The sequence below is a fragment of the Pinus tabuliformis genome, chromosome 4_2, assembly GCF_031772625.1.
Source record: "Pinus tabuliformis cultivar Carrire ecotype Pingquan chromosome 4_2, CPIR1, whole genome shotgun sequence".
Taxonomy (NCBI): domain Eukaryota; kingdom Viridiplantae; phylum Streptophyta; class Pinopsida; order Pinales; family Pinaceae; genus Pinus; species Pinus tabuliformis.
The window spans coordinates 121,263,504-121,289,890 of record NC_142304.1 but is presented as its reverse complement, the minus strand read 5'-3'; the positions used below and the strand labels follow the sequence as shown (position 1 = coordinate 121,289,890).

General features: G+C 39.1%; 1 protein-coding gene across 3 annotated transcripts in view; it reads left to right on the top strand.

Annotated features, from left to right (window-relative positions):
* Positions 1 to 26,387, top strand: part of LOC149168547 (uncharacterized) — a 560,609-nt gene that overhangs the window by 436,364 nt on the left and 97,858 nt on the right. The gene's annotated exons all lie outside the window — the stretch shown is intronic.

Here is a 26,387-nt window from a genome sequence, read left to right as displayed (position 1 = left end):
CCATGGCCACCAACCTATTTTGCATGGTTTGCATTTCTTTGATGTTATTTGCTTCCATGCACTTGATGAGTTGAGTTAATTCTTTAATAGGATCATGTGTAGTCTCTTCCTTGGCATTGCCTTTGTAATCATTTGATTTTGATGGCCTTCTATTGAAACCAGGAATTTCAGATTTTCCTGACTGCTTTCTAGCCCTTTCTATCTTCAAGGCTTCAAATTGAGCTACACTTAGATTTGTAGGCTCCTTCCTCCTCAACTCATAGGCAGTGTTAACCCCAAAAGCATCTAGATATGAGCATAAAAGAAATTCATCAGGAGGTTTAACAGTAGCAGGCGTGCTTTTTACTAATTCATTGAATCTCTTGTTAAACTCCTCCATGGTCTCATTCTCATTTTTCTTCATGTTGCTAATGGCATTGATCAAATGCCTATTTTCCTTTTTCTCTCCAAACTCATCTAAAAATGCAGTTATAATGGCTTGTAAAGAGTTATATGAGTTAGCAGGTTGCTCAGTGAGCCAATCAAGAACATCCTCTTCTAAAGATAAAACAAAAAGCCTTATCTTCACATCCTCATAATTAGAAGTGTTACACCATTTAAAGATACAAACATTAAAGTTTTTCACATGTGATGTAGCACTAATGGCATTGTTACCTTGAAAAGAAGGCAACTTTTCAATAGCCTTGTCCGGGATATTGTGAGGATAGCCATTTATGTTAGTGAAGTCACAAGGAGCAAAAATATCATTCATGATGCTAGGCTCTACTTGTTCTTGAAAAAGAAAATGAATATCAGAAATAGCCTCTTACACAAGACTAGAAAGAGCTCTACTACGAGAAAGTCTATTCAACCTCTCTCTAAAAACCCTTTCAGGATCAGGAGAGGGGCTAACTAGACCACTTGAATTTCTCCTAGTAGAGACTCTTGCAAAATTTGGATTGAGTGGAGTTGCCACTTGAGCAAGAATCTAAATCTAAAGTTCAAAATGCTAAAACCAAAAGGTTAGTCGATTTTTCTTAGGTACAAGAAGACTTGTCCCTGACAACGGCGCCAAAGATGTTGACCCTGCTGCCTACACCTACCTACAAGTTAATGAGAAAAAGCCTTCAACCCCACAAGGTGTGGTTGGTGGCAGGGAACTTAGAGAAGGGGCTATCACACTAATCCCGACTCTCTCCGTTTGCGCTATTTCCTAGGTTAGCTAAGGGGGGTGGTCCCTAATGAAAATTTAAGTTAAAAGATGTGAGTTTCTAGGAGAGTGTTACCGTGAAAATGGATTAGCTTTAAGGATTTATGGGCAAATATGAAGTGAACAACTTGAAATAACAATCCCTACCATTAATATGATTAAAAACCATAAAACCAGTGCCTTATAAGGAATTTGCTCAACAATTTAAAGATATATTTGCTCAAAGTAAAATGCAATTCTCTCAAAAGATAAAACAAAGTAACCCTGAAATGTAAATAAGAATTGTTAACACAAGATATGTAATATACAAAATGCTTTTGAGATAATCAACTTTAGAAATCAAAACATGTGAAACATATCTTGCCAAAACCCAAAAATTAGTAATTAACTTGTAAATGTAAAAGAAAGGAAGTGTTAAACCAAGACATCAATATGCAATTAGACTTGAAACATGAAAAGAAAACACTTGTTTGAAATGATTACAATACTTGCTTTTGGAATAGACTTTGCATATGAAAACTCAAACTATCAAGAGACAAGTAAATGTAATAGAAAGTGCTTTTGGTTAATTTTATTAAATAGCTCTACAACAAGATTACAATTTAACTCTTCAATCCTCAAACCTCACCCTTGCCCAATGATATGGATCTCACAGTGAGGAGTCAATAGAGGAGTAGAGGATCCCTAAGATGTCTACTTCAACCAACTTATGTTGGAGGTAAAATTTTAATGAGGCTTGGGGCCTTCCTACACTAAAATGCCTAGATGAAATGAAAATTGTGTTAATTTCCCAAATTAAAATAATGATACATGCAAATGCTTGAAAGAGATTGATTTGCAATGCTTGAAAATGAAATAGTGTTCAACATAAGTTGCAATTATAACTTCAATTGGAGGAATAAAATTAGCTTACAAGTATTGCATGTGTTTCATCAATGAATTAAAATGATACAAGTAATTTGCTTGAAAGTAAAATTTGTTTCAAATAGACAATAACAATAAATTGCTCCAATATTCAAGATAACAATGTAGCATAAAATTGAAGCATGTATTCAAGTGCTCATGAAACAATTTACGAAGGTAAATGGAAACGAATCAAAGTTTGTTAAGAATGTAAAATGCTTGCATGTAAAGGATGAATTGCCCAAAGTAAAGTGTAGTAGCTCCAAGCAACAATGAGAAAGAAAATGCAAAGCTCAAATGAAATTGTAACAAACTTTAACTTAATGAAATGTGATAGTGAGGTTGTCTTAATTCCCAATTAAAGCATGCATGTAAGTGAATGAAGTATGAAAGCTTAAACCATGCAAATGTCAATCGACCCAAGAGAAGCCTCCCTCTAAATGGGGAGATAGGATACCATGGGAGAAATCCCAAGCTCCCACAAGCAAGTTAGATCTTTTATTAATATTACAATGAGAAGAGGGCCCTTCAAAGTTCTCAACTATACTTCAAGGAGAGTCCTCACAATAATTGCTTGAAACTTGGACACTAGACCTCTTTTCTTGAGAAAGTAGTGACAAGATTTCACAAAACTTATGCAAGGGAAACAAGGTGTGAGTTTCCTCCAAATGCCCACAGCTTAGAGAGGAAAATGGGCAGCCCTCTAGTGAACTCGACTTGGCCAAAATAAGTCTCAAAAGGGCTCATGACATCCTTGGAAATCGAACCCCCAACACTTGCCAAAGGTCCTGCAAACCCTTGTTAGATGTTGCAGGAAGTTGTTTTTCAAAATCTGCCACACGAGTTAGCAAACAATCCAAACAATGGCTACAAAATAAGTTAAGTATTAATGGAAAAATCAGCAAGATAAAATGTATATGTACAATTATAATTTACAAAAGGCTAAGCTAAAGAGTGAGGGTAAACTCTCGTCTTTGCTTAGCCATCTTCAAGCTCTTAGATAGCAAATGAAAGAAATGAAGTACAATGTTTTTTTTAAACAAATTTAAATTTAGAAGTTATCGGCTTGTGTACAAGCTATGTGCCGAAATCCCTGCAAAAGCACTTTGTAAGATAAGACTATGAAGGTTCAAAGAACAAATGAGAGCTCCTTTAAGAATGTATCAAAAGTGGGTTGGTCTCTCCAAAGACTTCCCTTCACGCTTGATTCTGTAATCCCAACAAGATGTTCCCTCTACAAAACTTCAATCAAGAATTAGTTCCATATAGATTTAGCAATAAACAATGATAAGAAACTCTAGAGATTTATTTAAAAGTTTAAAACCAACTAGAGCATTCTATACCTAGAACATAATTCTAAATCAAATGTCAATGCAAGATAGCTCTACATTAACAAATCTACAATAGCATATGGAAGCAAATTAGATCAAAGCATGAGTAAAAGGAATTATACCAATGTTCAACAAATCATCACACTCAAAAAGGAGGAACACCTCATAAATGAAACCCCAAAGTCTTTATTGATATTTCTGAAAGTGTACAAGGCAACAGCGCTTCTGCAAGCACAATAGCTAGTAACAATCTTATACAATGTGAGAGCCCATGGCTCTATTCTATAAAGAGTTTGGAGCAAATCCCAATGCAGAATGACAATGACAAATGGCATTGGAGCCAATCCCAATGTAAGTGATTAAGCAAGTGACATGAGGTGACAATCCGAAGTAGAAATTTGAATTTGTTGAATGGAGCTCCAATGCCAAGTGTAAAAATCGAATTCTGGCAAGTGGACATCATTTTCTTCTTCCCTCATGTGCCAAATGCGAATTTTATGGTGGAATGACAAGTGTATATGGATGGTAACCCATGTGGGGACAATTTTCCACAAAAATCTCCACCAAATCTTCTCCCAAATCATCCCAAATGTACATTAACTTCACAAATTCGAATTTCCAAACAACTTTTTCATTTAATGCCAGAAATTCGATTTTATTTGAGCACATGTCCTTTCCTTGATTTTAGGAATCCACATCACCTTGGGACTTCACTTTAACTCCCCCATAATTTTCCACCTCATTTTCACAACATTTTGCATGTGTGGATATTTATTTTTCTCCATTTATTTAATTTATGGCTTAATTAATTGCCAGATTTCCCACTAAACTTAGGAAAAGTGGGTTTTGATGGTCCAAAACACATTATTAACCCCTCAATATGTGTTATAGTAGAAAGTTGAAGGTGAGAGGTATAATTTTAATTACTCATGCCCCATACAACTTCTCTAGACTACACTTATTGCAATTTAAATACAATTTTATTTGTAATTTTTGACTTGCGGGAAATTTAAAAAATTAAAAAATGACTACCTAGACCTAACCAAATTCCACTAAATTTTTTGTGTGATCTAGTATGGTAATATACACCGACTCTAGACACTAAGATGTGTCAGGGGCTCAACTTTCAAACCGTCACCCTGGCTTTGGGGTAAAACACTAGTGAAAAGACCTAAAAAATTATCTGCCTCTGAAAAAGAAGGGATAATTAACCAGATTAAAAAAACACTCCAAGGTGTACTCGTTTGTTGATCGAGTTTCAACGTCTTAAACTTGTTACAGACTCAAAACTCATCAGTACTAGTATCACTTCTTACAATTCCCCGTAGGGTGTGCAATCTGAGTACAAGAAAGATGACGAGAAGATAAAAGTAGAGTTAAAAAACTCTGTTGACTGACAATATCTGATGGTACAAGTGTCCTATGGATCATCCTTGGGCATGGAGTCTTCATATAATCATCAGGTGCGACTCCAGTGGTCAACAGGATCCTCATAAGCCCGATCACAATAATGACTCGACAACCTCAAGTTTTAGTGCACATAAACCAAGCTTTATGCCCAGTTTTCATTGAGTTTGTTTCTTCTCACATTATGTATGAAGTTGTAGGTGCTCCAACACCTCCTTACAGAAGAAGTATTTACAACCTGTGAGAGAACCTTTTTGCCAATTTTGGCAAAAGTCCCATGCCTCAATATGCTTCCCACCATATGAGAGCATCAAATCTGTCTCTATCTTCCATTGCATGCAAAGAACCAAACAAACCAGTGCAACTAAAGTATCTGCCTAATTCAAGACGCAGATTAGCACATTCCTTCCTATCAAGAACTAGCTTGTCTAATGCTTTCATATATCCCTCTTCTACCTCTGGGTCTGTATGGGGTTTGGCCCTAACCTCACCCCTAGGTGCAGGTTGGCCCAATCAAGATGGAGAGTAGTATTTTGGCATAAGGATATATGCCAAGGCATGCTGTGGAACATTAATTTTATTCCACTATGTACACACACAATTGTGAAACATTGTATACAAGTTGGGATCATCTCCCTGAACAATATCTTTTATTTGCCCCAACATGGTATCCATCTGCTCATACACCTCCCTAATGACTGGTTTATCTATATCTGCAAAACGAATCTTGCTATAAATGGGCTTGGTGAATTGCAATACTTGCCTCACACGTGCCTGAAACAAACCATCAAGAGCGGTCTCCACATGTTCAAAACCTTGCTTGTCAGTTGCATTTGTAGCCCTGTCCTTTTATACCTGTCAGTGTGGACTTGATACCATGCTAGCCAATGACTCTCTTACCTTCAAAAGGCGCCTGAAGGTGAGGTAATAGCTAGCAATTCTAGTCTTCGCAATCTTCATCAGCTCCAATCTTGAGTGACTATGGAAAAGCCCATGGGTATTGCTATGATTTGTAATAAATTTTATCATTTGTTTGCCTCTCTTGTACAAATCACCAATCCATTTGTATTGTTGGTTTTTGTTCTTAATAATATCATGCATCAAAAGGTTCATTGTGTGAACCAAACACCCAGACCAAAATATCTTGGGGTATTTATCCTCAATAATTGCTCTCGCTGCCTGACAATTAGCAACCTTATCGGTGATGACTTGGATGACATTGTATGGCCCAATACGATCAATTGTTTCAAGTAACGGTCCTGCAATGTTGATGTCGATCTTGAACTTCTCTAAGTAATCATATGCTAAAAGGAAGATGGCACCACTAACAGACACAGTGAGAACACTTATCAATGGCTTACCTTTTACATTTGTCCATCCATCAGAGACAATGCACACCCCATGCTCAGTCCAAGAATTTGTCATTCTATTCAAAGAATGTGATATTTTTGTTTTTCATGACCAAGTCCAACAGTTCTAGCCTTGTCGTACACAGGGATCTTCTATCCTTTGGGGGCATCATTTATGGAAGAAACCATTTCATGCCAACAAGGTGAGCGAAGAACATTGAATGGTATCCCACATGCATAGAGAAACTGGTAAATTTTTTAATCCACATCATTCCTACACCCTTCATCAAGGAAATCTGATATGCTTCTACGCCTTAAAGAAATGTTTGTTCCTGTGCCTCCCATATCCACTGCCAAGGGAGGATGCTAAAGGAGTTCTTTGTGCAGGTCATTGTGAGTTATGTTCAAAGAAACCTTTTGATTTTTTAGATTTTTGTTGAGCTTCCTCCTTTTCCCTTATGTATTTGGCCCTATCTGTTGCTGACACACTTACACAAGCTTTGATTCCTATTGGTGTATCTCAATCCCATGGCCTTTTCCCACAGAGGTGCCTTTTGGCACGGGTGTATGAACCTTTGTAAGTTTTGTTGTAGTGGTTGCATGTACATTTAGTGGTTCCACCCCCCTTTCCTTGCTTCAGGCCTACTAACATATTTCCACAATGGGGTTTGGTCTTGTTTAGTTTTTGGGGCCTCATCATGGCCACTCTCTTCTTCCTCACCAAGGTACTCCTCTCTTGGGTTTTCCTTAAATCCACTATAAATGACTTCTTCATTCTCTTCTTCATCATGATCAACCCTCATTCTTCTATTCTCCAAAACCATAATAAGAAAAAATGGAACCAACAAGAAGAAAATGCCAAGCCATATAGCCATGATGTTTGAAGTTTTTAGTCTACAAAAAAAATGGAGGAATGGGAATGGGAAACAGAGAAAAAAATTATTTAGCCATGAACACAAAAAAATGGAAATGCTAGATTAGAGTGGTGATCCTACCTCCTTGGTCTTCAATCCCAAGCTCCAATCTCCCTTGCAAGCTCCTCTCTCTTGCTCTTTCCAAGCTCCAAACTCTCTCTTGCTCTCTCCAACTTAGACAAATGGGTGAATAATGGGAAGGGAGAGGGTCTTTTTAACCTTTTCCCCTTCCCTATACCTCCCTTTCCTCTCCCTCTCCATTCGTTGGTTGTCGCGTCCCTCTCTTGATCGCGCTGCCTTTTTCGGCGCTGACGGGAGCGCTTTTTAAGAGGGGGAGCCATCAGGAGCGATCGCTCCCTGACTGCTCCCCCTCTTAAAAAATCGCTCCTGGAGTGAAGGGGAGCGGTCAAGGAGTGATCACTCCCTCAAAAACAAAGAGCGAATCTTTTTTAAAGGGAACACACTCCCAAAATTGCTCCCCTTCAGGAGTGCACTCCCAAAATCGCTCCCCTTCAGGAGCGCACTCCCTAGCAGAGCGCAAATTGGGAGCAGATTCGTGGGGGGAGGGCACTCCCCCTCAACCTTGATCCAAACAGCAAGAAAACTTGAGCCAAATTATTTGAAGGAATTACCCTTCCTCCACAAGCAATCCTAGCACAAGTTCTCTTCAGAAACTCGTCCTCTTGGACCCTCTGCGCTGCTCTAGGCAGACCCTATGACGTCTAGCCTTTGAATTGCCTCTGATGAAGTCATTATGCTTGTCTCTGCTAGGGAAATCGCTTCTTCGACACTCTAGACACTTTTCCGAGCCTTTGGAACTGAAAACGAATTTCTCTCCAGCTAAAGCGAATTGCTTCTCTGAAGCAATTGCGCAGTTTTGTGCATTGCCTCACTAGGAATAACTTAGCCCCTTGTTGTTGCCTCTCCAGATTTGGAAAACTTCCCCCGGATCATTGTCTCTACTTCGACCTTTGGCTCCCCGACAACTGTTGCTGCACTCTGGAAATCGATCTGCTAAGGAAATCGAACTGCTGGTGTGTCTTCTCCAATTGCCCATCGACTTCGTCGTATAATCCTTTGTTGGAGCACCAACGACAAAGATTAAAACTTAATCAATGGCTAGGATCATATCAGAGTCGATCCGCGTGAGTTTGTAGATGATTCAAACCTTCACTTAATTAATTCTGATTAATTAACCATATTCCCTAAGTTTAGACTTAGGAAATATTTAAAAATTTGGTTAATAATCTAATTAATTCATCTCTAGGTGGAATTCCATAAACGATTTATGGGTTTTCGAGATCTCATGTATTCTAGAGTTGCCACCAAATTTCATGGCTAGAACACATCCGATGCTATAGAAACTAACACTCCCTCTTAGTGAGGACTGTGTTCTCTCTAGTGTTGCATATCCTGCCACAACACCTTGTTTTCATATCACCTCCTGTCACGCTGTTGATGTCTGGCCATACTTCCCACCAACCACTATGCAACGTTGATGTTGCATCCGTGCTATTGTTAACCCTGCTATACCGCTACAAACATTGCGTTTGCATTGCAACTCCCTCTCATCTTTTGTTGCTGCAACTGCAACTATTGCAACTGAGAAGCATCCAAAATATTGAATCAACTGTGTTCAGTATGATGCATCTATCTCTCGAGTCCTAACTGCTACTAGCATCTGCACTGTCACTGAAGAATCTACGTTGCTGCCAACTCTGCACTGAGCCACCTGCTCTGATGTCAACACTACACTGTGCTCCTCAGGATCAGACTGTTACTAGTTTACAATTGTGACTCTGGTATTGACTGCATCAACTGCAATTGATCCATCCTGCTACTAAATACTGTGCGTCCCCATAGCTAGGTAATGATCCATGAGGTGGAAATCTCAAGGACCCTGCCCAATCTCTGTAGCTCTCTCAGGCTACAACTCCAAGTCACCCCACCTCACTCCTAGAGGTATGGCTGCCAACATCGCGAAGTCTTCCTCAAACCTGGAGGAAAACTTGTTGATCTTAGTTGACGTTGTCTGCTGGTCCTGCTTCTCCGACTTGTCCTTATTCCTGAGAGTACACTGCGTGCTGTAGTGATCGAACTCACCACATCTGAAGCACTTGACCTTTGACTGGTCCTTCTTACTTCTTTGTTCCACTTGCCCCTGACAGGGACCCTATGATGCGAGGGCCACATTCTCCTCCTCCACTACCTTCGATCCGCTACTACTGCTTCCATTGATGGAGCTCTTTAACAGAGCTCGCCTCAACGCTTGTTGCTGCAAGTCTGACCACATCTTGTCCCATTCTGGTAGCTTGTCTCTGCCCAATATACTTTGGACAAAAACTAGCCACTCCTCAGAGACATTGTTTAGTGCCAATCTCACTAACTCTGTTGGTTGAGGCATTGCCCCAACCGCTGCAAGCTGGTCTCGAAACTCTTGAATCCTGGTGAGGAAGGGATCTATGCCTTCCCCTTTCTGCATGCTGACGCATCTCATCTTTTCTTCCAGGAACATCTTTCGCTGCTCAGAAGTGCCTTCATACAGCGTGGAGGGAGCATCCCACATCTCTTTGGCAGTGTCCTTGTCATCTATGTGTGAGACTATATAGTCCCGGACTCCATCTAGGATCAATTGCTTTGCCTTCACCATTTCCTTAATGTATTCTTTGAGCTAATCCGTATCCTGGGGAACTGCCACAACACTGTCTATGTAGAGCTTCAGACCACATTCATCCAACAGGAAGGACATCCTAGCCTTCCAGATGACATAGTTGGAGGAACCCTCCAACCTATCCTGATCTTTAAGCCCTATTGTGGCCATCTCAAGAATTGTTGAAAACCCCCTTGTTGTCACACAAATTGTCACGACAACGCTCAGACCGGAGGCTATCACCCTGATCCCTGATCTCTTTGTTTAAGCCTGTCTCCCGCGGCTAAGGGGGGTAGACCATATGGGAAAATGGATGACCAACTAAGAGCCAGTTGGGTTGGGAGACACGAGGGGAAAAAAGCACTTAATTGATTTTATTAAGTTAATAGACTAGTGCCTTATGGGTTTAATGATTAAATGATTATTTATTAGATGTTGCAAAAGTATAAACCATGTAAAACAATCATTTATCATCAAATAACCCAAATGATGTAAGATTTTCAACAAATGCAGAACGCCTTAACGATGATCTAGCAATTAAACTTCAAAAAAAATTAAATGCTTTAAATGATCATAAAATTTAAATGCTGACCAGCTACCACTTTCATATAGCCAACTTGTAAATAAACATTTTAAGTGCGTTTAGCTATAGAAAAATGGACCACAAAAAATGAATTTTCAATTTTTTTATTAAGCTTTTTCAAAATATTTTTTAATTTTTATATTTTTAAATATTTTTTTTTTTATTTTTTATTTTTTTTTTTTTTCTAAGAATAAAACAAACTAAAATCTTAATGAAGCTAAAATAAATAAAAGTTAAAACTATTCTAAATTAAACTAAACTAAATGAAACTTAAAATTATTAAAATTTAATCCTAAAATCAAATAAATCTAAACAAAATATGAAGAAAATTTTTATGATTTTTTTATTTTTTTGATTTTTAAATATAATTCTAACATTAAGATAAAACAAAACTAATATCTAAAATTCTAAAAAAAACTCGAAACGAGGCCTAAAGATCAACTTTTTTCTTTTCTTTTCTTTTCGTTTTTAAATATTATTATTTTTTTAAAGTCAAAATTTTAAACAACTAACTAAATCTAAAATCTAAATAAAACCTAAAGCTAATCTCAACTAAACTAACATCTAATATATATGAAACAAAATATGAATGTTAAGTTAAATGAAAACTAAATAGAACAAAAAGGAAAGTTCATAAATCTTTATATTTTTATGATTTTTTTATTTTTTATTTTTTTATTCTTTGTATATTTTTTATATTTTATGGTTTATTATTATTAAAATCTAAATTTAAAGTAGTCAAAATCTAAAAAGAACTAAAATAAGAATTTAATAAATCTAAACCAAAAAAAAAAAACAAAACTTTAAAAATCAAATATTTAAACTAATCTAAATCTAAATAAGAAAAAAAAAATCTAAATCTAAATTTAAAACTAAAATCTAAAACTAAATCTAAGATTTAATAAGTCTAAAAATAAACTAACGTATGTATAAAACTATGACTAAAAAAAAATAATTCTAATTCAAAATCTAAAACTAAAAAACTATACACTGCCCTAACTTAAAATTAATCAACGCATGTAAAAAAAAGAAAAGGGAAAACTTACATAATTTACCAAGTCGAAATTTTTGTTTTTTGCTGTTGTTTTTCAATGTATGCAGGCCGTACGGATGAGGGAATAGCAAGTGCGATGGGCGCTACGTGAAGGATGAAATTTCGATGGCACAGGAGCAGCGAAGGATCAATAGCCAGCGTGGGAGCAGGGAGCGGTTTGGCAGCTCGGAAAAGATGCAGATTGAAGGGTGTTCAATGGCGGAAAACGCAGGAGCAGAAGTGAAGTTCGAATGGCCGAGGGGATGCGGTAAGGATAGCAGCACGCAGGGATTGTTTTCAGATGCTATGGCAGCGAGGGTTTCACGCAGGGATTGTGGATCACGGTTCCACGCAAGATGAGGAAGGGATTTGTTGTTAAAGCGTGGAGATGAAAGTACGAATGCAGTACAACAGCAACAAAGAATGAAGGGACTGTGTGGTGTGGAAAATAATGCGGAGAATGCAGCGAATGGCATCAGCACAATGCAAGGAAAGCTAGAAGGAGATCACAAAAATGCAATGATCACCGGTTTTGAAGGGAGAAAAGACACAGAGAATCGCCAGGAGGAGAAATGCGACGATGTAAGAACGCTGACGCTGCCAGAGGGTTTTGCTAGTAGGAATGAAGCGATCACGCCCAGGTGCGTGGATATGAACACGATTTGCCTTAAAAATATTTAACTTCCCAGCCACCAAAATGGAAGCCCAAAACTCAGAAAATCGCACCAAAATTTCCGGATCTGAAGCAAATATGTCTGCGAAAATGATGCTGAGGCCAGATCTTACCCTCCAGGGCCTAGATCTGGCTTCAAGACAAGATTATATTCTCAGCTCCAAAACCTGTAACAGCAAAAGCAAAAGTACCCAGAGGTAAAATGTGCAAGAAATAAAACTGAAAACCCTAAATCAGCTGAATAATTACAATATTTACAGATTTTCGACTCTTTAGCAGACAGATTTGTCAATAATCCACTGCGATATTTTCAGAATTTAAATTTAATGTGAGATACTTCAGAAAAACCCTGCATGCATTCATAAAAAAAATTCAGATGATAAGCCCGGGATTAATATTGGTTGGGCTCTTTCAGAAAACGCAATCCGGGAGTTGGTTGATTCAGCCGAGAACTTCCCCTAACGCCCAGTAAACTAAAAACTAAGATTTCCTGCACAGCTTAAAGTCAACCATTAACGTAGAGGGAAAAAACGATAGTGAAATCCAGATCAAATGGAGATACTTGCCATTATATTTCAGAATCTAAACTATCATTCAAACCCCAAAAATCAGACAAGATACCTGTGCCTGAATCAATCTTCACCAAGCTATTATCGATGACTGAAAATAAAATTATGCAGAAAAATAAAAGATCTTACAGCATTTCCAGAAGAGTAACACCAACAAGATTTTTAACCCCAAAGTCTTTCTTTATTGCACAAAAACTGACTACAAGAGAGCTTTCTTTAGCACCAGACTCTCAGATCAAATCTGATCTCAAATGACCCCTAGCACCCTATTTAAAGGAAAAATTCCCAACGGCTAGTTCGAGTGATCCATGTCAAAATGATCTCGACCGTCGATGAGGATCAAGATATCTTTTAATCTCATCCGTCGAATTTTTAAATGCATTTTAATATATTAAAAATTGAAATTCTGCATTTATTTACTCAAAAAATTTGACTTATTATTATTTTATTATTTTTAAAATTTTTATTTTATTTTATTTTTTATTATTTTTAAATTTTATTATTATTTTTATTTATTTATTTTTAATTTAATATATATTTTTTAATTTTTTTAATTATTTATATTTTTTATTTTTTTATTTTTCCAATTTTTTTGTTTTTATTTTTAAATGGATCCTCGAACTTAGCCTTTGGAAAAATCACCTAGGACCTAAGACTTAAACTTAGGACCTATGAGGGGATTAAAACATTTCCTAACCCTCAAGACACTTCACATCATGACTTTTACAATTTTACATCCAAAGGGGGAAAACCCATTTGACATAGACCCTCCTAGATCACCCAGTTCTGCGACCAACTATAATCTAGCAGATCAACGCACTAGAATTCCCCTAAGATTCTAATGACAAAATTCATTTTGACTTTGGGGTTAGGCAGAAGGAAAACTCTGCTGGTCATGGATCGGTGAGACAAAAAACCTTCCAGAACGTAGATTATCACTAGAAAATTAGGTCCACCTAGGCAATTTTCATATATGACTCAGCTCTGCTAAGATTATATACAATTCACACATGCAGACTGGGTTTACAACATAACATAATATGATAAGGTCAACGATGACTGTCGAATGGCACGGACACGTCAATCAAGTGCTACCCTTTTGCGAAGAAAAGGGGGTGTACCCCCTCTTTCCTTCTACTTGGTTGTTTCTCTACTACTCGCACTCCCTTATGGAATGTGCAGATATGCTAGCTGCTACTACCAATCTGCCTAGAAAAATCGAACTTTTGAGACTCGAAGTTCCATGAGAGAAATTTTCCCTGAGAGAAATTTTCCCTCTGTAGTGTGTGCTTTTCTCTTCCACCCAACATTGATTCTACTACTACAAACTACTGCAAAGCCCTTTGCATCCAACCAAAAATCTGCTCAGCGAAAACCTGAGTTGCAGTTACTCTCTTTGACAGCTGGAATCACAATCCTAGGCAATTTGACTTTTCTGCAACCCTGCAACTGAAAATCGAATTTTTTCCCAAGCAATTCGGCCTGCCTATCTAGGTACCCCGCGACATTGAAAATTTCGGCCTGCTGCTCCCTTTGAGCAGCGAAATTTTCTCCTCCACTTCTGAGCTTCCTGTTGTAGCATTTTTTGGTTTTGATTAGATAAAATATTTCAAAAAATCTTAAGTTAGGATATGGACATAACGATAGTGAATAAAATGTTAGTTTAAAAAAAAAAATTTGATGATGATGTCCATATCAAAGAAAATGTTAGGTTAGCTGTGCTAAAAAATCAAGGCAAAAAGAAAATGTTAGGTAGAAAGAAAACAAATAAACTCTGAAAGTGAGCAAGTCTAAATGCCACTACTCTGTTTCTGCAAAATAATGGTTGTGTGCAGCTTGTTTTTAAATGCCACAACCCATGACAGTGAAACTGTTTAATCTTGACTGCTTCATGTTTTAAATTTGATGTTATAGTTAGAGAATAAAGATCTTGCCAAATTGTTTAATCTTGGCAGATCAGTAGTTAGGTAGAGAATAATAAGGTGCTCATCAGTTTAATCTGAGCCCTTGGAGGTTATAAAGGTAGATTTAGATAGTTTGTTTTTGTTAAATAAGAAGAAGGGAAAAGGGTTTGCTAGCTTAAATGCATCCATTAAGTGAAGAAAAAATGATAGGATAAGCAAAGGGTAAGTAGAGAAAGGTTGCAGCAGTTTGATTATTGATTGGACAAAATGTACATTTATCATGTTTTTGTGTCCAGGAGGCAATTACACAAAGCAAATGAAGTTCTACAACATCAATTTATTAACCTTCCTCATCCTTTTTTTTTGACAAGTTCGGTTGCTATGTATTAATCTGAAAAAAGAAGAGAGAGACAGCTTGCCGTACATATAGTGCTTCTTGAGCATTGTGGATCCAAGGAATTACAAAAAAGTTCCTTTCCTTGATCCTGATTCTAGTGTTCCTACCTATGAGGCATCTTTTACTACTATAGATTCTTACAAACTGAAAACACCAAAATTTACAACTGCAACACATGGCTAATCAATTTCTATGTGACTAATCTTCCGTGTTGTAGAGTCTTCCGGGTTTGGGTCTGGCTCGTTCGGTTTTGCACTGGAGGAGGATGACGCTTCTTTGAACTTTTTATCCATCATATACCTGAGGACGGTGATTGATTCTTCGGCATGAGCACATCTGTTGCTCAGATTGTTGAACTGCTCGTGCAAAGAGTGAACTCTATGTAGGAAGAGATTCATCTCGGCTCGATATTTTTCATGTAAAATTTTGCATTGTTCATCGAGTTTTGCTTCCAGATTCCGAACTTGGTCTGCATGCCTAGCTTCCATACTGCGGACATGATCTTCCAGGGTCCTCTGTTGCGCGCGCACTTCTTCAAATTCTGCCTGCAGGTCACGGCAGTGAAAGCACTGTTCTGGACGCTCCATTGGCACTGAGGTATGCCTATTTGCTATGATCGCCTCTCTGATGCGGGGGCGCTGGGCTTGCTCCTTGTCACTAGTGCCTCCCGCTGAATACTCGGAAGTCTTATGGTCGGCACCTCTGATAGAAGGGGGTTAAACTGAAGCGGCTCTGAAGCTATGATCACTGTCCCAATAGGCTTCTCCGAAATGAAGGATCCTAAGGCTCAAAATAGATATAAATAACGCATACATGCTGTTGAGGCGGGAACAAACCCGTATGCAGTTTCCAAAATTGGTCCACACAGCCCAAAGCAAATCCTGATAGGCACATGGGATCTGTCTGGCGGGACGATTTCCTCCTGCAGTTCGCCTGATTCCCACGCTCTGGGCAGATCTCCCAATCCAAATTCTGATCAAATTCCTATCAACCATACCTGTTCTGTCCCTTGCACTGATTGTTTGCCGGTAGTCATAGATGCTATCAGCTGCGGTACAATGAGCTTTGACTGAATGCGTGTGATTCATGGGAGCGGTTGGAAAGAGGAGGTATTATTGCAGTACATGTTGCCCTTGGAGCGCTCACATGCCTTGTTGGCAAACATGTCAGCCTCCTTATTCAGTCCACGGAGGATATGGTAGTAACGGACTTCTTGCATGGAGTCGTGGAGGATTTGGTTCCTGTAGTTGATCTGTTGCAGGAGGATGTTCGGTGTGCTTTGCCGTTGCACCATGAGCCTGATGATGATTGCTGAATCCCCGAAGACTACTGCTGTTCTTATCCCGATCTTGATCAGCTGGAGGAGCCCTTGATACAAAGCCAATCCTTCTGCCCTGTTATTGGATAATTCTCCCAATCCCCATTCGAAATGAAGAATTTTTTCGCCATTCGCATTGCAGATTAGGCCCCCTGCCCCTGCTTGGCCAGGATTAGATTTAGATGCGCCATCAAAGAACAGTAAGAACCTGTTGCAGTTTCTCAGCCAAGTTGCGAACTCCTCCTCCTTTAATCTCAGCTTCCATGTCCTGTTTGTCTCTTTCGTTTGCACCCTCCTTTGGCTTATCTCCTGAGCACTGATTATGTTTTCTTGCACATGGCTAATCAGACTTCTCTCTTCGACGCTGCAATTGGTGACCTCTATCTTGCCTTTGGTATGGGCTGTGATTGTTTCTACCGCTAAGATCCTAGCTTTATGGCACATAACTCTGATATTGCAATTTTTCCCTTGAAAGATCTTACCGTTACGTGCTAACCAGATTCGCCATAGGAGGGTTATTGCCATGGTGTTCCAAATCCTTTGAGTTAATTTACTCTGTTTTCCTTTCCAAGGACAGTTTTTCTTCCAGCTAAAGAGAGTGTCTGCAATAGATGCCTTAGGCTCCCATGGAGCATTCCCGAGAGATGCCATCGTCCTCCAGCATTCCTCAGCTACAGGGCAATCTATGAACAGATGTTGAAGTGTCTCTTCTGATCTGCAGCAATTTGGACATCGAGAGGGTCCCATTATACCTCTTTTCATTAAATTTTCTGCTGTTAGAACCTTCCCTTTTAAAAGGAGCCAAAGAAAGAATTTGATTTTGGGGGGTGCTTCTGCTCTCCATACCAGCTTCCATTGACTCCAAACATCCTGTGGGAAGATGTTATCGCATAAGCAATGGTACCCAGCCTTGGTCGTGTACTGAGTTCCAGTTGGATCCCAACGGTAGCCATCTTGCTTGCCTTTTTGCGTCGGGGCTTTGCTGTGAAGGAGGTTCTTGAGAGCAATAAAGCTGGTCTCAAGCTCTCTGGGGTATTCCGGAAATTCCCAACCTATCCATGCTTGTGTAGAATTTTCCCATTGTGATATTTGGGACAGGTATACTATTTCTTTACTGCTGAGCCAGTTTATTGCAGGGATTGCCTCCGATTGTGATCCGATTGGGTGCTGTCCGAGAATTCTATCTGTGGAGAAGTTGACACTGTTCCCTCCTCCAGGAACCTTTGAAATATTTTGAGTCATGAAGGGTATGGCTTTCTTGCAGAGTTGCCATATTTTTGTGCTATCTCTGTTGGGAATGTTGGTATCTAAAAGTTGCTGCCTCGCACTGTTCAAATATTTAGCCTCTAAGACCTTCTTCCACCAAGCTGTGGGACCAGTGATCATTCTCCAAATTATTTTAGCTCCCAGAGCTAAATTCGGAATTTTTGGTGATCTTATTCCTAGCCCGCTTTTTTCCTGAGATTGGATGACATTCTTCCAACTGACAAGGTTGAACTTTCTTTTTTCTGTTTTGCCTCCTTGCCAGAGGAAATGCCTGAGATTTTTTTCCATTTTCTGATGAAAGGTTGCAGGAGCTTGACATAGAGAGAGACGGTAAATGGGCAGAGAGGCCAAGCCTGATTTCAGAAGAACAAGTCTTCCTGCTGGGTTCAGCCACATGGTGCCCCATTGTTGAATTTTTCTCTTTATTTTGTCGAGGATTTCATTCCAGGTGTCAGATTTCAGTGGTCTCAAACTTACTGGCATTCCAAGGTAAGTGAAGTGGTTCCAATTGAGCTTGTAGGAGACTCCTAGAATGCTAGCAATGCTATGGATGGTATGGCTGGGAGTGTTCCAACCATAGATACAACTTTTTAACTGGTTAACTTTCCCTCCTGAGTATTCCATAAATTGATCTAAAATCTTCTTGAAGCGCCTTGCAATGGTGGTGGACGCTCCTCCTATCAGGAGGGTATCATCTGCAAATTGGGAGTGATTAATATTTTTTGTGCCATGCTCAAATTTGATACCAGTGATGAGGCCTATTCTTCGATTAAAATCCAGGGTTTGGCTAAGGGACTCAGCCATGAGGATAAACAAGTAGGGAGACAGAGGACAGCCTTGCCTAAGGCCTCGAGAGGATTTGAAAGCAGCACACGGTCTTCCGTTAATCAGAGGGGATATCCAAGGATCCGAAATACAAGCTTTGATCATTGAAATAAAGGAGGGGTCAAAGCCCATTCTATGGAGGACAGCGAACAGAAAGGAATGCCGAACCCTGTCAAAGGCATTGGCAAGGTCCAGCTTGAGGACAAATCCTTTCTCCTTTCTACTAAGACTGGAGTGAATGGCCTCTTGAACAAGCAGGATAGAGTCAGAGATGTGCCTATTCAGGAGGAATCCCCCTTGGTTTTCGGAGATCAGAGATGAGAGATGGGGTTTAAGCCTGGATGACAGGATTTTAGTGATGATTTTGTAAGATGAGTTGCATATTAACCTTCCTCATCCTTATTCATTCATATATTTACTAAATTCCCCTTCCTACCTTCATACTTCATTTTCCCCTAAGAACCCCTTTTCCTATGGTAAAAACCCTTTTTACCTAGGAAAAGTAAAAACACCAAGAAAAACCCCTTTTTACTATTTAAAGACCCTTTTTACCATGTAAATTCTCTTTTATCCAAAAACCCACAAAAATATATTTTCCCTAAGTATTGATGCATATATGAAAAGTCAAATGATTCATTTAAAAACATTCATACGTAGCCCATTTTCCCCTTTTCACATATAATTCCCCTTTTCGCATATATTTACCTTTTTCCATATTAACATTAACATAATGTATTAAACCCTTAAACTTCCCTTTTCCCATATATATTAACTTCATATATTATATATCCCGAAAACCCTTAGTTTTGTTTAAAAACTATGTATTTCATGATAATATCACATCGCAATATCGGCGGGACCGCAGGCCTTTAAACATGCATATACAATAGTTTTATTAATTAAGCTATGTATTTAAACATATATCGCATCGGCGGGATCCAGAACCCTTTAAACATGCATACACCCCCGCATTGCGATATGCGATATATGATAGACCAGGACCCGAGGCCAATATATATATGTTTCATTCCATTTTGCATCCACTTCCATCGCAATTCCCCACCAAAGCATAACCCTCTGCTTATTGCGATTCCTGACTGCGATATGAAAGCCCGGACCCGACAGAATATATACCATAGTTCATTGCCATAATCACAGTCCCGCTTATACCTCCCGCCAACTGCGATTTCCGATTGCGATTGTAGCCTGGACCCGACATAGTTATATGTCATATATTATTTCACGTCGCATCCGCCCATTATTATATGCCTTTGCGAAGCGCTTTCCCCCGCCATACTGCGATTGTGATATGCAAATAGGCCCCAGACCCGATATCATTATCTGCTCCGATTTATATATATTCAAGTCCACACATATGCGTTTTGTAAAGGTTTTTTGTGTTAAATCATTTTTTCGATTTAAACGCATAAATGACCTGAAACCTTCATTTAACTGCTAAACACGTTTTAACCCAAATTAAAGCCATTCCCACCATGATTAATCCTCCACGCTGCCTTTTCACTCCACCTCTGCCTGATAGTTTAAAAATTAACTTTTTCTCCATTTAAACAAAAAGCACCATTTGCTTGGTTTGCCTGTTTTACACAGCGCAGCCTCCATTATGCCTCTGCGGCCATTTAAGCCATCATTTAGCCTCCAATATGCCCCAGACTCCTTCCGATAGCCTTTCAAGCTCAGCAGAGCCATTGAAGACCTCCTCTGTCACCTCTGTTTTTCTTAACAAGTTTTGTTTTTTGCAGGGAAGACTGTTGTTTCAGGCTTATAAAGAAACAAGTTTGTATAACGGTTTGAAGATAAATATGAAGTTTTACTGTTGAAAAACATAGTAAAACTCTGAAATGCATATTCAAATCTACTCAGCAGGGTTAAAAGAGAGTTACAGAGTTTAAAGAATGTCAGTAAAAGGGTTAAATGAAGAAATCTGCCAGCGTAGAGGATACAAACAACAAAGCAGCATAAAGGGCGAAAATATCCTACAGAAAGCCAGCACAGCCTGAATAAAGGAGACAACAAGAAGTAGTTCAAACAACTGCCCCTATCTTCTTGCCATGAAGATCTTTCTTTTCCTAAAAATCTTAATCTGTTTTAGGATCTTTTCTTAAGTTTCCTTGTTGTATAAATAACTCTTTTCTTGAGTTGTAAATGGTTCAGAGTTCAAGATTCACAGAGCATTGCTTATAAAGTTGTGACTGTTTATACTACTTTGAACCTGGAAGCCACCTCTGAAAGAAGCTTTTGCAGACACTTGATGTAATTGGTCTTCTTGGAACCTTAATACAAAGCAAAGGATTCTGAATATGGTCTTGCACAGTTTGTGTTATCTTGTAAGTTTTTCTAGTTCTTCAATCATTATGTTATTTCTTCATATATTTATGACTTGCAGAGATATCTAGGTAGGAACAATTAGAGTTTCAATTGATTCCTATAAGCTCCTGAAGTGATAATCTATTAAGAGATTGGATTAATGCAACTATTTGTGTAGCTCATCCCCTCTAATCTATAAATCATCAGCATATTGTGTAAGCTTAAATATACTGCTTTGAACCTTTGGAACGTAGTTTAGAAGGTTTTCCAACTTGTGATTGTTCTGTTTTACAGTCTGGAAACTGTGATAATCATATTTTTTGATGTCTTCTACACACCACTATTTTGATCTATATCCCTGTGTAATGCTTTATAGCAGCCCTTTGCTGAAGTCTTAATATACCCCAAAGGATTAATTACTTCAATTCTACATCTGTCTTCATTCATTGGTCTTTCAAAATTAAAACCAAAAACCCCCAAAACAAATATTTTAGATGCTTTGGCATTGGCAGCCTGACCTACTACTATCTCAGAGGTACAACACTTCCCAGCTGATCACTCACTCTTTGATACCATGTGAAAAATTCATCTATCACAGCAACTGGAAATTATTTTCCTAATTATTAATTATTTTAACAATTTATCTGCTACGACAAATATCAAATAAATCACACTGCAACCTTCACAAATAAAATACTGTGGAAATAATAGCACTAGAAACTGATAAAGTACTAGCACACACACACACAATAAAAATGACACCATTATTTTTGGACAATTGTCCCCGGAAAAATCCAATGTGGAAAAACCGATGCGACAGTGAGGGTTTTTATTATTATAGAAATTCTGAGTACAATCTATGGATTCCCAACTGGCAATCCAAACAGAAAGAAACTCTGGGCAAAATTATTTGAAGGAATTACCATTCTTCCACAAGCAATCCCAGCACAACTTCCCTTAAGAAACTCGTCCTCCTGGACCCTCTGCATTAGCCTCTGCGCTGCTCTGCACAGACCCAATGACTTCTAGCCTTTGAATTGCCTCTGATGAAGTCATTTTGCCTCTTTGCTAAGGAAATCACTTCTCTAGCACTCTGGACACTGTGCCCACCCTCTAGAACTGAAAATGAATTTCTCTCCAGCTAAATCGAATTGTTTCTTTGAAGCAACTACATAGTCCTCTACGTTGCCTCACTGGGAATAACTCGGCCCCTTGCTGTTGCTTCTCTGGATCTGGAAAACTTCCTCTGGATCACTGTCTCTACCCCACTGTCTCTGCTTCGATCTTTCTCTCTCCAACAACTATTGCTGCACTTTGGAAATCAATCTACCAAGGAAATTGAACTATTGGTGTGTCTTCTCCAAGTGCCCATCGATGACTTCTTATAATCCTATGTTGGAGCACCAACAACCAAGATTAAAACTTAATTAATGGCTAGGATCATATCGGAGTCAATCGTGTGAGTTTCTAGATGATTCGCATCTTGACTTAATTAATTCTGATTAATTAACCATATTCCCTAAGTTTAAACTTAGGAAATATTTTAAAAATTGGTTAATAATCTAATTAGGTCATCTTTAGGTGAAATTTCCATAAATGATTTTTGGGTTTTGGATATCTCATATATTCTAGCCTCTCAATCAAATTTTGTGGCTAGAACAAATTTGATGCTATAGAAACTAACAAACCCAAGGTGTGGACAAGGGGAAGGGGAGGCTAAAACCTTGTGGACCCAATCGACAAATGTGGACCTAGATAGGGAAAATGTGAAATGGGCTTGTAATGGGCGGAGGGAAGTGAGATATATGGTATTAGGAAGCGGAACCACACAACCAAAATCAGGATTTACCATGTAGTGCCACTCCTAAAGCTAATAACCAATAAAGGAGATCCCGTGGGACTAGGATTTGGGATTAACCGCCCAATTGAGGTAAGGATACAAGAGTATTGTCAAAACCCTTCCTTCTTCCAAGTCACCAAATAATCCATGCCCAAATGTGCCCAAGAAAAACAAGCATAAACACCCAATTACATAATGAAAATTCATACCTTTGGGATTGGATGGCCCACCTTCAAACATACGATCATGATAGATGAGTGAGGGTACACAACGGCTGGCTCAGGTGGCGGAGAAAAGTAGCACATCAAAGCTATCAGGTGATTGGCAACGGGTTGTTGGCTGTCGGCTGAAGACAAATATAGGAGAAAATTTCTCCTATGGGGTTACCCACTGATGGTGGATAACATGTACCATACTAACAAGACACTAATGTATGAAGACTGCCTAATATCTTAAAGGTTTATGACCTTAGAAACAGAAGTGACTTATGCAACCCTTAATGTGCGTTATTGATGCATGTTAAAACCAGTGTTGCATGAAATGCCCCTTCGGATCAAAACCCCAAAACACGATCTATACGGATCTGTGGGTGATCCGTCGGCCGAAACGCATTTCGAAAATTCCGAAACGCAGATCGAGCCAGAAAAGACAGTTCTTTTCCTGTGGGTACCATCTGACATATCAGCGTTTCGGAATTTCTGAAACGCATTTCGGCCGACGGATCGTTTGTACGAAACACGACGTTTCGAGGCCAGATCTGTACGGATCACGATCGGTTCCGTGGGAAGCCAGTCAGTTCTGCCGCACGGCCACACAAATAAGATTTTTTTTTTTTTTTTTTTTTTTTTTTTTCTAGTGGTTGGGGGTGGGTCCAAGTTGGGTTAGGGTAAGGAATGAAGGGATTAAAAGGCCTTTTCACCTCTCATTTGCTCACTTGTATTTTTTGTGAACTTGGAGAAGAGAGGAAAAGAGAGATTGGAGAAGAGAGGAGAAGGGATGAGAAAGAGAGGAGAGCTTGAAATGAAGAAGGAGAAGGAGCTTGGAGGAGTAAAAATAGGCTTCCATCTACAAGAGCTAAAGAGGTAAGTGCAAACCCTAAACTCCCTCATTTTTTTCTCATTGTTTTTTGTATTTTTCTCCTCCCTCTCCTACTCTTTCCCATTATTGCTTCTTGCTCATTTAATTACAGGTTGTACACCACCTATATTCATATTCCAAGATGGTGTTCTTTTGGTTTCTATGTATCATTCCAATTTTGGTTTTAATGATGGCAAGAGGAAGTAGGGATAGAAGGGAAGAAGAACAAGAGGATAATGGTCTATGAGTGACCCAATGTATGATGAGGAGAAAGGGTTTGAAGATGAAGGGGATGAACTTGAAGGGAACATTGAAACACTAGAGGGGAAGGTTGCATTGACACCCTTGTGGAACTATATGACCAAACTTGAAGGGGGAAAAGGTGGTGAAAGCTACAAATTTTTGTGCCCTCATGGTTGTCATGGAGGAAAACTATTTAGCGGTTCATATACCCATGTGAGGAGCCATCTTTGTGGGGTGATGGACAATGATGAAAAAAAGGGTGTTGTGGGGATACAAATTTGCCCAAACATTTCAGCTGAATAAAGAAGAAAATACATCCAAATAGAGGAGGTTGCACAACAAAAAATCAAGAAACAAAAAACTCATTTTGAATCAAGTGCAACCTCTAGATTTGGTATCTCATCTCCTCATGGTACTTCTGCAAGCTCTGGAGGTAAAAGAACAATAGGGGATTTCCTGAATGTTGCTGGGAGGGATGATGTGGATGGAAAGATAGTCTGATTTCTTTGTGCTTGCGATGTACCATTCAATGTGTTTCACTCTCCCTATTGGCATGAAATGGTAAAGGCCATCAATGAAGCCCTGAAAGGATACAAGTCCCCCAACTATGAGAAAGCTAGAACTGTGTTATTAGAAAGAGAAAAAGCAAAGGTTCAAAGAGATTTGACACGTTTTACAAATGAGTGGGTGGATTGTGGGGTATCCATTGTATCAGATGGGTGGACAAATATTAGAAACCAACATTTGACAATTTTTCTTGGTGTTTCTGCTAGTGGTGCAATATTTATTACATGTCATGACTCCTCCTCCATTAGTGCAACTTCCCAAAACATTGCAGATCTCCTATTGGAATCAATTAGAGATGTTGGTCCGAATAATGTGGTTCAAGTGATCACAGTTAATGCATCAAATTGTAAGGCAGTAGAAAAAGTTATTGAGCATACTCATCCACACATTTTTTGGTTTGGGTGCTTGGTGTTGATTTGGGGTAGCATCGGATGTGCTCTAGCCTTGAAAATTGGTGGAGAGGCTAAAGCACATGAGATCTCCAAGACCCGGAAGTGGTTTGGGAAAATTCTAACCAGTTTGGGAGATATTAAAATAATTAATATTTTTAATGGAGTTCCTAAGTCTAAACTTAGGAAAAATAAAATATTAATGGGTATTAATATAAAACTAGGTTAGAAGGTTCCAAAAGTCATGGATCAAGCCAAATCTAATCTTAACCATTGATTAGAGATTTAATCTCAGTTGTTGATGGACCAATGAGAAAAGTATAAGAGGAGGCTTGGGGGTCAGTTGGAGAACACACCAGAGTGATCAATCATTCATTTTGTTAGAGCAGGGTTGCTAAGCAAAGTTGAATCAATGGTTAGCAGTGAGGGGCAGTGAGTACGAGGCAGAGAGGCAGGGACAATACTGGGAGACCAGCACAGAAGCGGAGAGAGCCAGAGCAATAGTCAGTCCAAGTTACGCAGAGCCCAGAGAGACTATGTCATCCACGCAGAGGGCAGAGGGAGTGACGTAGAGGCTTCCAGAGGCTGCGCAGTGCCTCAGAAGGCTAACGCAGAGGGTCCTGGGGCTAACGCAGATCAACAGGAGGCTGACGCAGTGGCTAGAAGGGCTAGCGTTGTGCTTCAGTTGTGCCAGAGAGGGTTTCATGGGACAGGTTTTCTGAATACCTGTTTCCGGATATAGAGGTATTATTGCCGTGAATTTTTCTCTGTCGGGTGGGCTGGTTTAGGCACCCAGTTGTACTCATATAAAATGCATAATAATATAACCATCTGAATGGTTGCACCGGTTTTCCCGCATTGGGTTTTTCCAGGGATGTTGGTCCAAAAATAACGGTGTCACTTGTGTGCTTGTTTTCTTTCAGTTGATGATCTATAGATGTTGATACTATACTTGTGTTTATTTTCAGTATTTACATGGTAAATAACTTGTTAAGTAATTAAACAAGTAGGTGAATTAAACCAGATAGTACAGGAAGAATTTCTAATGGGTTAGACTTAGAAATTCCAACACTTGGTGCACACATTGAACCTTTTGATGCATGATATTGTGAAGCATAAAGAATGTGGGTGGATTAATGAGCTTTATACGAAAGGGAAGCAACTCATTAAATTTATCACAGGGCATACAAGGGTAAACTACTTCTATGGCACTTACTCCAAGTTGCAGTTGCTTAAATTTGCAAAAACCAATGGGAAATGCTAAATGTTCCTTTTCATGCATTAGCATATGTTTTGACACCTAAATGCTATCATCCATCATGGCTTTCAACACCAGCACCAGTGGGGGGGAGTAGGAGAAAACCACACCTAGATTTAGAGGTTCTAGAAAAATATATGATTGCATTGGGTAAATTAGTCCTTGATGAGGAGGTGGCTGCCATGGTACGGAAACAGTTGAGCAACTATACACTTAACACTAGTCCATTTGGGAGTGTTGTCGCACAGATTGTCACGACAACGCTTAGACCGGGGGCTGTCACCCTGATCCCCGATCTCTCCGTTTAAGCCTGTCTCCCGCAGCTAAGGGGGGTAGACCCTATGGGAAAATGGATGCCCAACTGAGGACCAGTTGGG